General features: G+C 38.8%; 1 pseudogene; it reads right to left on the bottom strand.

Moving 5' to 3' along the window:
* Positions 1-7,686: 7,686 nt before the first annotated feature.
* LOC147827503 (U2 spliceosomal RNA) lies at positions 7,687-7,826 on the bottom strand (annotated as a pseudogene).
* Between the last annotated feature and the right edge of the window lie 5,401 nt (positions 7,827-13,227).

The following is a 13,227-nucleotide window of genomic DNA, read 5'->3' as shown; positions in this document are numbered from 1 at the left end:
TCAAATAGAACACTCAAGTCTATGTCTCATAAACTAAAATTAAAGCAAATCTTCCACCCTACAGAATGTAATACTTCTATGATTCTATATGTTTAAACCTTATCTTTCCTTTATCTGTATTAAATTTCATCTTTGTTTTAAGGCATAAATTCAGATAAAGAAATACCAAGAGTCACTTTGAACTTATCTGTAAATCTAACAAATATGTTCTCCTTTGTCTTCATTTAAGTCTAGGTTAAAGTACTTTCCAGTGCTTAAAACCATTATTATCTGATTTATACTTTCGCTAAGAGTCAGTGTCAAACTTACCTGTTTATAAAACCACCATATATGAGTTTTTCTGGTTTGAAAATCTCATTTGTTAATGTTATCATGTGGTACAAAAATTATGTGGAACATGATAAAGACAGATATGTACATGGAGTGAATGGGGTATCCAAAATGTAGATTGAAAATTGGAGTCATTGGTAGGAAAATGGATAGACCTCGAGACCAAAATGCTAAGTGAAATAAGTCAGTCACAAAAGGTGAAATACTTCATGGTTTCTCCAATATGTGAGACCCAAAACAATTTAAAGACCAAAATAAAAAAAACAGAGAAGTAGGCTCTGTAGAGATAGGCACGGGACTCAGAGAAGGAGGCGGAGGTGAGAAAAGGCTCAAGAGGTGATCTATACATGTATTCATCCCCTAAACTTAATGTAATCACTATGTATCACAAACATTGACTGACAAAAATTATTTTAATGGAGATCAAAATCACAATAAAGAATTTTAAAAATAGAAAACAAAATATCAGATAAAACCTATAGCTGAGAGTAAAGACTACATAAAAAAATTTTACTAAATATTTTTAAATAGCTGGAAAAATGTTGAATGTCCTCACCACCAAGAAATAATGAATGAGGTAACAGATCTGCTAAACACCCTGATTTGATTATTATATAACATATACATCTATGAAAACATCACACTGTACACATAAGTAATAAAACAAAATGTTTTAAACATTAAAATAGGTAACAGAAAATATTTTTAATGTGGAGAAACAATGAAGACAGAATTTTGCATGGGGAGTTCTGCTGATTAATCTTGATTGTAAACTTGATCATATCAAGTAACACCTAGGAAGTTAGTAAGGCACCCTGATGGGTGTGTCTGTGGGTGTTTGCAGAGACAACTGGATCGAAAAGACTCTCACCTTACCAGTGGGTTAATCCATCAATGAGATTATAATTTGATGGCATTATTGGGAGGTGATGGAAACCAGAAGTGGCATCTGATTGGAGGAAATAAATCATGGTTCATTGGGGCAAACCACATAGGAAGACTGAGGCCTGATTGGCCCCCTTGGTGAGCACTGAGGAGAAAGGTGGCATGCAAGCATGCTGACATGCTTACACAGAAAAGCACAAACAGCTGAGATCCTGTTGTGTATCTGGACAAGTACCATGGAAGGTGGGAGACAGATGGATCTGGTGTAACTCTAATTGCTCGTACCCGTGTCTGAATGAATAAAGCCTAGGTGTGCCAGTCGCTTGGGGCTCTATGTCGAAAGGAGACATCAGTCCCCTGGTCCTGATTCTGTGTCTCTTTGCTTTTCATCCTCATCGCCCCTTGGTCAGGTTCAAGCTGGCAGGTAAGTTACCACAGCGAATGACCTTGAAGACCATACCTAGTCCCCAGCCTCACGCTCTCAGCCTCTTCCCCTGCTCTGTGCTTCTCCAATGCCATGAGGTGACCTGCTTTGTTCCACCACGATGCTACCTCACCTCAGGCCCACAGCAAAGGAACCAGCCAGCGATAGCTTGAAACATCTGAAACTGTGAGCCACAATAAATCTTTCCTCCTATAAGTTGTTTTCTTGGGTATTTGGTCACAGCAACAAAAAGCTAATAGGGGAGTTTAGAAACTCCCTCAAACTCAAGTATGTTCTTCAAAGTCTGCTCTCCACACCCACTAATCTGATGCATGAATGACACTAAAGACTGCTGTGTGTATCTCTGTAGACTTGTAGTCTTAAAGCCATATAGTGCAAAGCGTATTTGTAGATAAATCTGGAAACGGTATGCTATAGTTTAGGACATTATTATGATGATGATCCCATCTAAATCTTCTAAGGATAACTTGGTAGACAAGTAATTTCTCTTTGACTACCACTGTTATTATTATTATATCTCATTTGGAAGAGCAAGCCAAATTACTTGGATTATTATATTTGCTTTCACTATAAGAGGTGCTTGGGCTTGTTTCTTACTTCCTACTTGATGTTTATATTTCTTGTTTGTTATAGTTCTTTACATTCACTTAGGTTAACAAACTCAGTTTTGGTTGGTCTTCAAATGCTTTGAAGATAATCAAAATGCTATAATTTATTATATAACATATGAATATACATATGTGAGAATTGGGAAGGAATTTACAGGGAATTTTACTACTCTAAATAAATGGGCCAGGCATGGTGGAGCATACTGTAATTCTAGAACTCAGTAGGGTGAGGCAGGATGATCATGAATGTGAGGACAGGCTGGGCTACATAGTGAATTTGAGTCCAGCCTGAACTACATAGTCTCTACACCCCGGCAAAAAATATTATCATGATTTTCAGCAAAATAAATAAAGATGGCTAGATTTATGAGGCAGAAATACCCTAGTTAACCTAGTTGTTACAAGAAATTAAAAAATGAAATCCTAAATAAGACTGGCTAAAATAACTAGACATACACGAAAAGGAATTTTTCAGAATTTTGGGAGGAAAAAAAGTGTAATTATTCAATTGGAAACTCCATGGATGAGTAAGAGTACCTTAACACAGCAGAAAAGAATAATGTAAGGTAGGTGTAAAGAAATTTTCCAGTATGCAACACAAACAGGGGTGGGGAGAAAGCATGGAAAAAAAAGATAAAGAGATATGGAAATAGAATGTTATGATATGTATCTACGGAGAATTCCAGAAGGAGATTTTAGAAAGAGAACAGTAGAGGCAAGGGCTGAATAAAATAGCAGTCTACAAAGAGAAAGAACTGACATATATGTGGACCAAGTAGGACACCTGAAAAGAAAACCAGGCAGAGGAGCACACCATATACATACATCAAGTAAGACAAAGGAAACCAATGTATTCTATTGTGAAACCACCAAATGAGAGGAAAAGGCTATCTGAAAAGCATCAAGGGAGGAAAATAACTGGGCATGGTGGCACATGGCCATAATCTTGTAAGAATTCCAGGAGGCTGAGTCAGGAGGATCACATATTCAAGTCCAGCCTAGGCAAGTTGGCAATTTAGCAAGACCCTGACTCAAAATTTTTAAAAATGCAGAACTGGCTGAGGATGTAGCTCAGTGCAAAGAACCTTGGGTTCAAATCCCAGTGAGAGAGAGAGAGAGAGAGAGACCTACAAGAAAAAGCCAGTAGATTCAAGAATTCTCAATGCTAATAATGATAGCCAAAAAACAATGGAATATATCTTCAAAATGCTGAGTGAACACTGATACCATCTTATGCCAGGAAAAAAAATGATCATCATCAAGAAATCAAAAAGTAACAAATTCTGGCAAAGCTTCAGGGGAAAAAAGAGCACCTCCACATTGTTGGTGGGAATATAAACTAGCACAACCACTGTGAAAATCATTATGGAGGGTACTCAAAAAACTAATACTAGAAATTCCACTTGACCTAGCTATTCCCCTTCTAGGTATCTTCCCAAAAGTGCCAAGGGCCGGGGATTTAGCTCAGTGGTTTCACTGCCTGCCGCGCAAGTGCAAGGACCCAAGTTTGATCCCTGGTACTGGAAAAAAAAAAAAAAAGAAACTGAGGAGCCAGGGATTTAGCTCAGTGGTTCTGCCACCTGCCTTGCAACCACAAGGACCTGAGTTCAATCCCTGGTACCAAAAAAAAAAAAGGGTCAAAGTCATCATATTATAGCCATGCATGTTTAATAGTAGCACAATTTATAATAGCTAAATATTGGAAACAACCTGTATGCCCATTGACAGATGAATGCTAAGAAAATGTGGAATTTATACACAGTGGGGTAATATTCTGCCATAAAGAAAGATAAACTTGAGGCATTCATAGGTAAATGGATGCACCTTGAGACCATAAAGTTAAGTGAATTAGATCAGACACACAAGCTTAAATATCACATGGTTTCTTTTGTATGAGAAACACAAAAATATAAAGAACAAAATAAAATATAATGTCTTAGTTACTTTTCTCATTGCTGAGACAAAATACCTGACACTCAAAGTTAAAGGAGAGAAGCTTTTCTGGCTCACAGTTTGCAGAGGTTTCAATCCATAATTGGCTGGCTCCAAGGCAGAGTAGCAGAAGAGAAACAGTTTGTGGCAAGCAGAAGGTAGCAAAGCAAAATGGGGAGAAGACAAGTCTCTGTCCCTTATATTGCATCCAGGCTACTAGGATTAGGGTGGATGATTTAGTAACCACCCACCCTTAATCTCAGCATCACACACTCTAGATTCAGCCGCCTCTGAAAAAGCCCAATCTATGACCACATGAGGCTTTGGGGGGACATTTAAATCCAAACCCCAACAGATAAATAATAGGAAGTAGGGAAGTCTTTTTCAAATGGGAAGGTGAACAACAGATAGAGGGTGGAGGGAAGGAAGGGAAAGAGGATGGGGGAAAAAAGAGCTGAAGAAAGAAATGGAAATAGAATTTTTACAAATGGGAAGGGGATCGAGAGTTGGAAGTAGCAGGGAGGAAACAGAGATGAAAAAAGAACTTGGATGTGCCGTGTACAAGTAACAACTCATGATAAATGTGATCATTGTGTAATGCAAACAAATACTAATAAAAAATAAATTTTAAAAATGCTGAGTGAAAATAACTGCTAAGATATAATTTTGTATCCAGAAAAATTACATTTCTAGAATAAAAACGGAACTAAGACACATTAGATAAACAAACTGTCCTTTTTACCATGTTGACTCAATAACCTCTGAGGCACACCTGCAGAGGTAGAAAGTGACCCAATAGGAAATACTAGGATGCAGAGAAAAATGGTGAACAAACAAACTGATAACCATTTGGTTTAATCTAAAAAAACCTAGCCTGTGTAAGATAATATGAAATTTGTGAAGTTAGAAAAGGATACAATTAAAATACTGGACATTGATACATAAATCAAGAGGAGGAGGGTCAGAGTTAACCTGTTGTGAGGCTCTGTTGTGAGCCTTAATTTTAAATGAACATTAATTTTAAATGTTCATAAGCAAAACATTTACTAGGCTTCAAGAGAATCTAGCCATAAAGTATTCATAATATCTAAATGCTTTATTTATATGAGTTAATTCATTTAAATCCTCACAGCAATCTTCTGACAACCTCCATTTCATAGGTAAACACACACACTCACTCACACACACACACACACACACAGAGTACAGAAGTCATGGAGCTAGTATGTGAGGAAACTGAGATATGAATTCAAACAACCTGGCTCCAAAGAACATGATTTTGACCATTACCTTCTACAGTATGTCAAAGACTAAAAGGATAGAAATAGGATGTAAAAGTTACAAAACAGTACGTGGAGAGAATGGAAATGAGAAATGAATAAACAAACAAACATTAACAAATGTAGCCCAGTAGTAGAGAGTATTCTTGGTGTGCTTGTGTGGTTTTGATTCCCCAACATCAAAAAAATAAAATAATAAAATAATGCAAAAAAGTCAGTTCTCTATCTATACAAAAACAAAAGGCAAGAGATGTGGAAAAGAGGAGACAAAGAATGTAAAGACCAAAGGGAATACATTCAAATATGCAAATAAACTAATATATATGGTATTTGCAAACAAAAGGATATGGGAAACCTAAAATACAATGAAAAGAGTTAGAATAACTACTGACATTGTACTCAATGGATTAAAGATTTTAAAAAGCATTATTGTTGATAAGTCACACCATTATGATAAAATCTACAAGGAACAATTGATAAATCCACCATCACGGTGAGAATTTTCAATACCCATTTAACGACCAAGTTACTGACAGTTTGCTCTCTCTTTTTCTCTCTCTCTCTTCATATGTATATGTGCATAGCATATAACAATTAGAAAACATATTCTTATCAAACTTATAAGAAATATTTACACAACTAGCACACCTTAACACATTTCAAAGTATTTATATCATCCGGACAAATTTCTTTCTATAAAGGGCCCGATAGTAAATATCTTATTTCTGCAGGTCTGTGGTCTCTGCCAAACCACTAAATTCTGCCACTGTGCAGCTCAAAAGCAGCCATGGATAATACATAAGCAAATGGCCAAGGCTGTATTGAAATAAAACTTTATTTAGAGATGTGAATTTGAATTTTATATAATTCTTACATACTTCCAAGGTTCATACTTCTTTTGTGTTTTTTAACTATGTAATATGTGCCAACCATTCTTAGCCTGCCAGCTCCAGAAAAACAGGGAGTAGTTCACTTACCTCTAATCTACACTCTTCTCAGTCTAGAAGATGATAGAAATCAATAGCAGACTACTTTTTTTAAGACTTCAGTTTAAAATTAACTTACATTTTCCATAAGAAAATGTTTCTAAAGATTAAATAAGAAGAACTTAAAATGACTTCCAAATAACTCATGTATCACAGAAGAAATCAATGAGACTCTAAATGTACTTAGAACTGCAAGAAAAACATTTTAGTATATTTAGATAGTGAAATATTCTACAGCAGTGAACACAAAGAAGAAACTCCTCTGTTCAGCTGCATAGATTATTCTTAGAAAGACTATAAACCTGAGTAAAAATTTAAAGAATATATACAATAAGATGCCCTTTTCACAAAGCCTAGAAATAAGCCAAACTCAATGATATATTAAAGAGCATGCACATTTGTTAATAACTTGTGTGTAGACAAAGGAAGGTTTCACATAAAATTTAGGATAGTGTTTACTTCTGGGTGCCCAGAGAGGGAGGAAATGGAAAGACTAATACAGACAAAGTGCAGCAGTAGGCAGGGCATGGTAGGACACACCTGTTATCCCAGCACTCTGGGAAGCTGAGCCAAGAGGATGCCAAATTCAAGCCCACCCTAGGCAACTGAAAGACACAAGGAGACATTGTCTCAAGGAGGGGGCAGCTGGGGATGTAGCTCAATGCAAAGGCCCTGAGTTCAATCCCCAATGCCACTAAATAAGTAAATAAATAAATAACAAGTAGTGCAATAGTATCATAAGATGGATCAGAATTGTTTACCTCAATTACTACCCTTTTTCCTGCAGGAGAAAAAGATTGTGACATTACAGTCGTCAGGGAGTACCTTAATGCAGGGACACACCCTCTTGCCCAACAAAGCCCCAAAGAGAAGAAGACTAGATGGCTGAAGGGCAAGGTGATTGTTCCTTGAATTTGTGGCAAAAGTGATCCCTTCAGTTCTCTTATCTAGCTGGAGGCAAGTTAGCAGAATGCTTCATTGCCTATTATCCCTGCCCTTTGAATACTGGAAGAAGAGGTCTAGATAAAGCACTGCTTTCCGAACAGGACCACATATAATTTGTTTCTAATTTAAATGTGACTGTGTATTTAAATTTTCACAGTTCTGTATAATTGAGGAAAATTTAATTGTTGACTAAAAGTTACTGATCCGAATACTCATAACATCTTAATGGTTTTTAAAGCGCAAAAGAGGCATCATTTGTTTTTATCTTTTTGAGATAATGGTGCTACGTATTCCACAAAACTGCAAAGTTGCTATTTGAAAGCAGTACTTATCCCATAATTCACAGCTTATTCCAAAAATATTTAGATCCTATTTGTATCTACACTTGATCTTAGCCAAAAGGCAGAGAAGCAATTGATCCTACTTATATCTAACCAAGAAAGCAGATAAGAATCAAAGCAAAATAATAATAATAATAACCATGGATAAAAGAAAAATCCAAAAATCTTACACCTTAAATTACAAAATACCCATAAAATAGAATTTTGACTAACAATTGAAAAGAATGTCATGGTGACATTAGCACTAACCTGATGTATAACAAGATATATAGTTATTAAGTAGCGAGAAAAAATGCAAGTGAGATATACTATGTAGCATAAATTAATTTATGTAAAAAAGAATAACAACTAGAGAAACAAAAGCCAACATCTTAACAGTATTTTTATGAGGGGGTGACAATACAAATTAGGAGTTATTTTCGCTATTTTCATTGTTATGTTTCTATAATATCAGGTATAGTTGAGTTGTCAACTATGGGTCCACATTATTTGGTAGGAAAGAAAATTTAACATAGAAATATTTTATTATTCATTGTGAATTTTATGTTCTGAATTCTTTACAGCTAGAACTCAGCCAGATTTTTACAATTTTCATCCCCAATATCCAAAGTTGTGTCTTCTGTATCTTTGGGCTGAGGTAGAGTAACCCTTAGGCTATTTAACAATTCCCCTTGGGTACACTCATTTGTATTGCACACACAGGCTCTGTTTCCTTTCCTTGGCACCCAAACTTTCTTCATTGACAGCAAAATCCTCAGGGAGAGGAAAATAAAACGAAAACACCCACTGCAAATTTGGAAGGTCCTGAAATGCAAATTCACATCTGTGAATAGCTACCTCACTCAGATTTTCTCCATAATCAAGGTAACCTCAGAAACTTTGGAAATGATTTTCCTGACCACAGTGCAAAAAAATCCACATTTTAGCAGCAATAAAAAGCAATATACTATCTAGACTCCAATAACAGTTTCTCCCAAAAAGATTCAGAAACAAACAAATACACACACATACCACACCCCAAAATCTCTAAACTATTTAAACATTTATTGACTTTTCTTTTTTTGTTTGGAAGTACCAGAGATTAACCTTAGGGCCTTTGCACTGAGCTGTATTTTTTTTTGTTTTTGTATTCATTTTACTTTAAATGTTGGGGCAGTGTCCCAATAAATTGCTGAGTTGCTCACGCTGGCCTTAAACTTGTGATCCTTCTACCCCAGGCTCCTGCCCAACACTCTGGAAGGCAGGGGAAGGAGGACTGCAATTCAAGCCCAGCCTGGGCAAACCAGTAACTTAGCAAAACCCTGTCTCAAAAGATGAAAGTTTGAGGATGTAGCTCAGCAGGAAGGCCCTGGGTTTCATCCCTACTACTATAGAGTTTCTCTTTTGGTTTAGATCTGAAATATCCTCCAGAGTTCTCATGTGTATGGAAAGTGAATGGATCATGAGGGCTGTCTTACTTTTCTCACTGCTGACACAAAATAACCAACACCTAAAGTTAAAGCTTTATTTAGCTCACAGTTTGTAGAGGTTTCAGTCCATAATCAGCTGGCTCCAAGGCAGGCTGGCTTGACACAGGGCCATCAGGGCGGACAGCACTCACATCCTTAATCCTAGTGTCCTTGAGCCTAGCAATGCACCATGAATCAATTCCAGTGTCACATACTCTAGATCCCTCCACCTCTGGAAAAAGCCCCACCTATGACCACATGAGGCTCTGGGGGACATCTAAACACAGCCATAACGTTCCAGCCACTGGCTCCCCAAAGACTCATGCATATCCCTTTATGCAAAAGTCATTTAGTTCATCTCCAAGAATTTCCCAAGTCCTAACAGTTTCAGCATTGCTGAAAAGTCCAAGTCCAAAGTTTCCTCTGAGATTTAAGGCAAATTCTTAGCCATAAGCTCCTGTATGATTAAAAACGAAGTTAAATGCTTCCAACATTCAATGGCGTGAAATAGACATTTCCATTCAAAAAGTTACAAACGGATGAAATAAAAGACCAAAATCCAACAGAGCAAACATTAAGACCCACAGTTCTACTTCCAGCATCCCTTGAAATCTCTGGCAAGTTGTGAAATCCAAATGGCTTGGGTGGCTCCACCTCTACAGCATTGCTGGTGGTTGTAGCTCCCATAGTTTCTCTCTAGGGCCAGCTCTGCTCCCTCCTTGGTTTTCTTCAGATGATCCATTTTCCTGGCTTCTTCTGACTTCTAGAGTCTCCACTGCATCTTTGCTTTACACTCACAGTTTCTTACACTGCCCTCTCAGGGGCATGCTGCCTGGTCTCCCAGCCCTTCTTCTGAAGTCTGGGAGGAAGCCTTCCTGATCCACAACTCCTGCATTTTGCATGCACCTAAAACCAGTACCACATGGATGATGGCAAGGTCTGCTGCCAGCTGGAGCAGTAGCCAGGCTTCCTTCTCTCTTGGCTATAGGGGTTGAGTGCCTATGAACCAAATCCTGAGAAATAACTTCCCTGGGCCACCAGCATTCAGGAACATGGTGCTCTGGGCTCTCTTCTCAAGGCAAAGTCTTTCCCTTTTGCAATTTTGAGGCTGCAAAGGGTAGAGTCCTGCTGCTTCTTGTGATGCTTTCAGGCCATCTTTTCTGTTTTCTTCTTCTGTTGTCTGCTACTCTTTTCAGTGATCAATTTCTCCTCTGTTCCATCTCTGCAGGAGAGAACTTTATTGGACCTTCCTTTCTGGCCAAACTCAAAATGATTAAAATCATTCTGCTGGGCTCTTTGGTCTTGATTCTCCATGTAAATCTGGCTAAAAGGTCCCAACAGTAGCCATGTCACAGCCTCAACATCAGACTGCCTTGAAATTTCTTCAGCAAGATTAATTAGTCTACCACTCTTAATCTGTTTCAGGCAAAATCTCTGAACATGAGAAACTGCAGACAAACTTTCTGCCAAGGTATAACATGCATTATCTGGAGTCCAACAGTCAATGCATTCCTTCTTCCCAACAAAAACCTTCCAAGCCTGATTTTTTTTTTTTTTTTGGTACCAGGGATTGAACTCAGGACCTTGTGCTTACAAGGCAGGTGGCAGAACCACTGAGCTAAATCTCTAGTCCCCTCAAGCCTGATCTTTACAGGCAGAGTTTCTATCTGCATTCTGATTTTTCTGAGCTGTAATCACAATCTCCCATCATGCCCGCCTAAGGCATCCTAGCTCTGCTTTTTCAGCTGGCATCTCAGAAACTTTCCACAAGGCAGTTCCAAAGGCTTTTCAGCTACATGGCCAGGTAATGTCATAGCAATGACCCCACATCTCTGGTACCAAATTCTGTCTTAGTAACTTTTCTTGTTTCTGAGATAAAATACCTAACACCCACAAGTTAAAAAGAGGAAAGATTTAGGGCCATGGATTTAGTTCAGTGGTTCTGCCACCTGCCTGGCAAGTGCAAGGTCCTGAGTTTGATCACCGTTATGCCCCAGAGAGAGAGAGAGAGAGAGCGAGAGAGAGAGAGAGAGAGGGAGAAGGTTTATTTAACTCACAGTTTGTAGAAGTTTCAGTCCATAAATGGCTGGCTCCAAGGCAGAGTGGCTTGGCAGGGGAGCATAATAGAGGAGAAACAGTTCATGGCAAGGAGAAACAGTTCATGGCAAGGAGAAGACAGCAAAAGCAAGTAAGCAAGGGAGAAGACAAGCCTCTTCCTGTCCCTGAGATTGTATCTAGGCTACCAGGATTAGGGCATTGCCAAACCAATCAGTGTACTGACTTAGTAATCATATACCCATAATCCCAGCCACCTCTGAAAAAGCCCCACCTATGACCACAATGAGTCTCTGGGGGGACATCTGGACACAAGCCATAACAGAGGTAGTATATTCATCAATGGTTTCATCCATTGATTAGTTCACAGCTAAATGTGCTGTTATGAGACAGGCCCTGGTTTGATGTGGGATATTTAGGGTTTGACCTTAAAGAGTACATTTTTGTCCATGTCTCCTTCTTCCTCACTTTGCTTCCTGGCTGCTGTGGGTTGAGCATCTTTTCATCTGCCATGCCCCTTTCCCATCCTATTTATGCTTTGGAGCCAGCTGATCATGAACTGAAACTATGAGCCAAAATAAATCTCTCTTCCCTTAAACTGTGAATGTCTGGTGTTTTGTCCTATAAAGGAGGAAAGTGACTAAGTTAAAATTTTGGAATGGACAGTGGAGTTGTTTCTGTGATCATACCTGACTATGTGGTTCAGAGCCTTTGGAACTGGGTTGTGCGAGGAATTTGGAGATTGCTGCTGGCTAGAGAAGTTCTAGCATGCTATAAACAGAGCTTGATAGAAGATTCTCATCAGGCCTCTGAAGATCAGAATATTGACAGAAATGTGGACAGTAAAGGGCAAGCTCAAGAGGTTTTAGTTGGGATTAAGAATTCCTTTCATTGGCAGTTGAACTAGAGGCCATGTGTGTTATACTCTGGCAGAATATTTGTCTACATTTATTCTGTCCTGAGACTTTGCAGGAGACTGAGATTAAGGGCAGTGGACTGGTTAATCTAGTGGAGGAAATTTCAAGGCAGCCCAACATTCAGACTGTGGCATGGGTCCTGCTGGCTGCCATTAATAAGATCTACAGTGAAAATTAAGGAGAAAAAAATCAGATGTGAAAAGTTTCCAGTTTCATTAGAAAGGAAGCACCTGCAAAGTTAGGGCAAAAGGGAAGTGTGTTGGCTTAAAATATTAGCATTTTTTAAAGAGCAGTAGTTTGCATCAGGACAATAGGAAACATGCTTTGAAGGCATCTCAGGAATCAGACCCCACCCTTCCTAAACTCAAATTTTCAAAACTGTGATACTTTCACTTGTTAAAACAGGCCCTACCCACCCCCACAGCCCCTCCCCTACACTTGAGAAGGGCAGTACTCTGGGATTCCTTTCATCATGCTCAGTCATCTAGTCACTCAAAGGCCACTACAACCATAACACAAAGGGACCTGGGTACCACTCAAGCTGGTAACTGACCTTGATTTCACCCATATGGTGCTGGTTTTATAGATATACAAAACTTCAAGAGTTCCTGGGTCACTGAGGCTTCCACTCAGATTTCAGAAGAAGGCCTAGGAGGCTAGGCAGTGTGCCCCTGAGAGGGCAGTGTGTGAAGGTTTGAGAATGAAGCTGAAAGTGCAGGGGAGATTCCAGGAATGTGGACCTGTCTGCTGAGCAAAGCTGCAGGCAATAAGTGAAACCACCATAAATGAGAAGCCATGAGGGCTACAACCGGCAGAGCTGTAGGGGCCAAGCCATCCAAGACCTGTGAGTTCACATGGAGCTACAAGATTTAATGGTTGCCCTGGTGGATTTTGGTCTTGTTTTTGTCTCATTCCTTTCTATTCCCCTATTCTTTTTTGGAATGAGTATATTTTTTACCCTGTGTCATTGTATGTTGAAAATATTTAACTTGGGCCACAGTGGGGTCAGCTGGCGGGTGAGCTGCTCGAGTGGAGATCCGAGCCGGTGGTGGGCA

This window comes from Heterocephalus glaber, unplaced genomic scaffold (assembly GCF_053883595.1).
Source record: "Heterocephalus glaber isolate CG9 unplaced genomic scaffold, H.glaber_assembly_v1.0 deba00001444, whole genome shotgun sequence".
Lineage (NCBI taxonomy): Eukaryota > Metazoa > Chordata > Mammalia > Rodentia > Bathyergidae > Heterocephalus > Heterocephalus glaber.
This window is presented reverse-complemented; position numbering and strand designations above follow the sequence as displayed.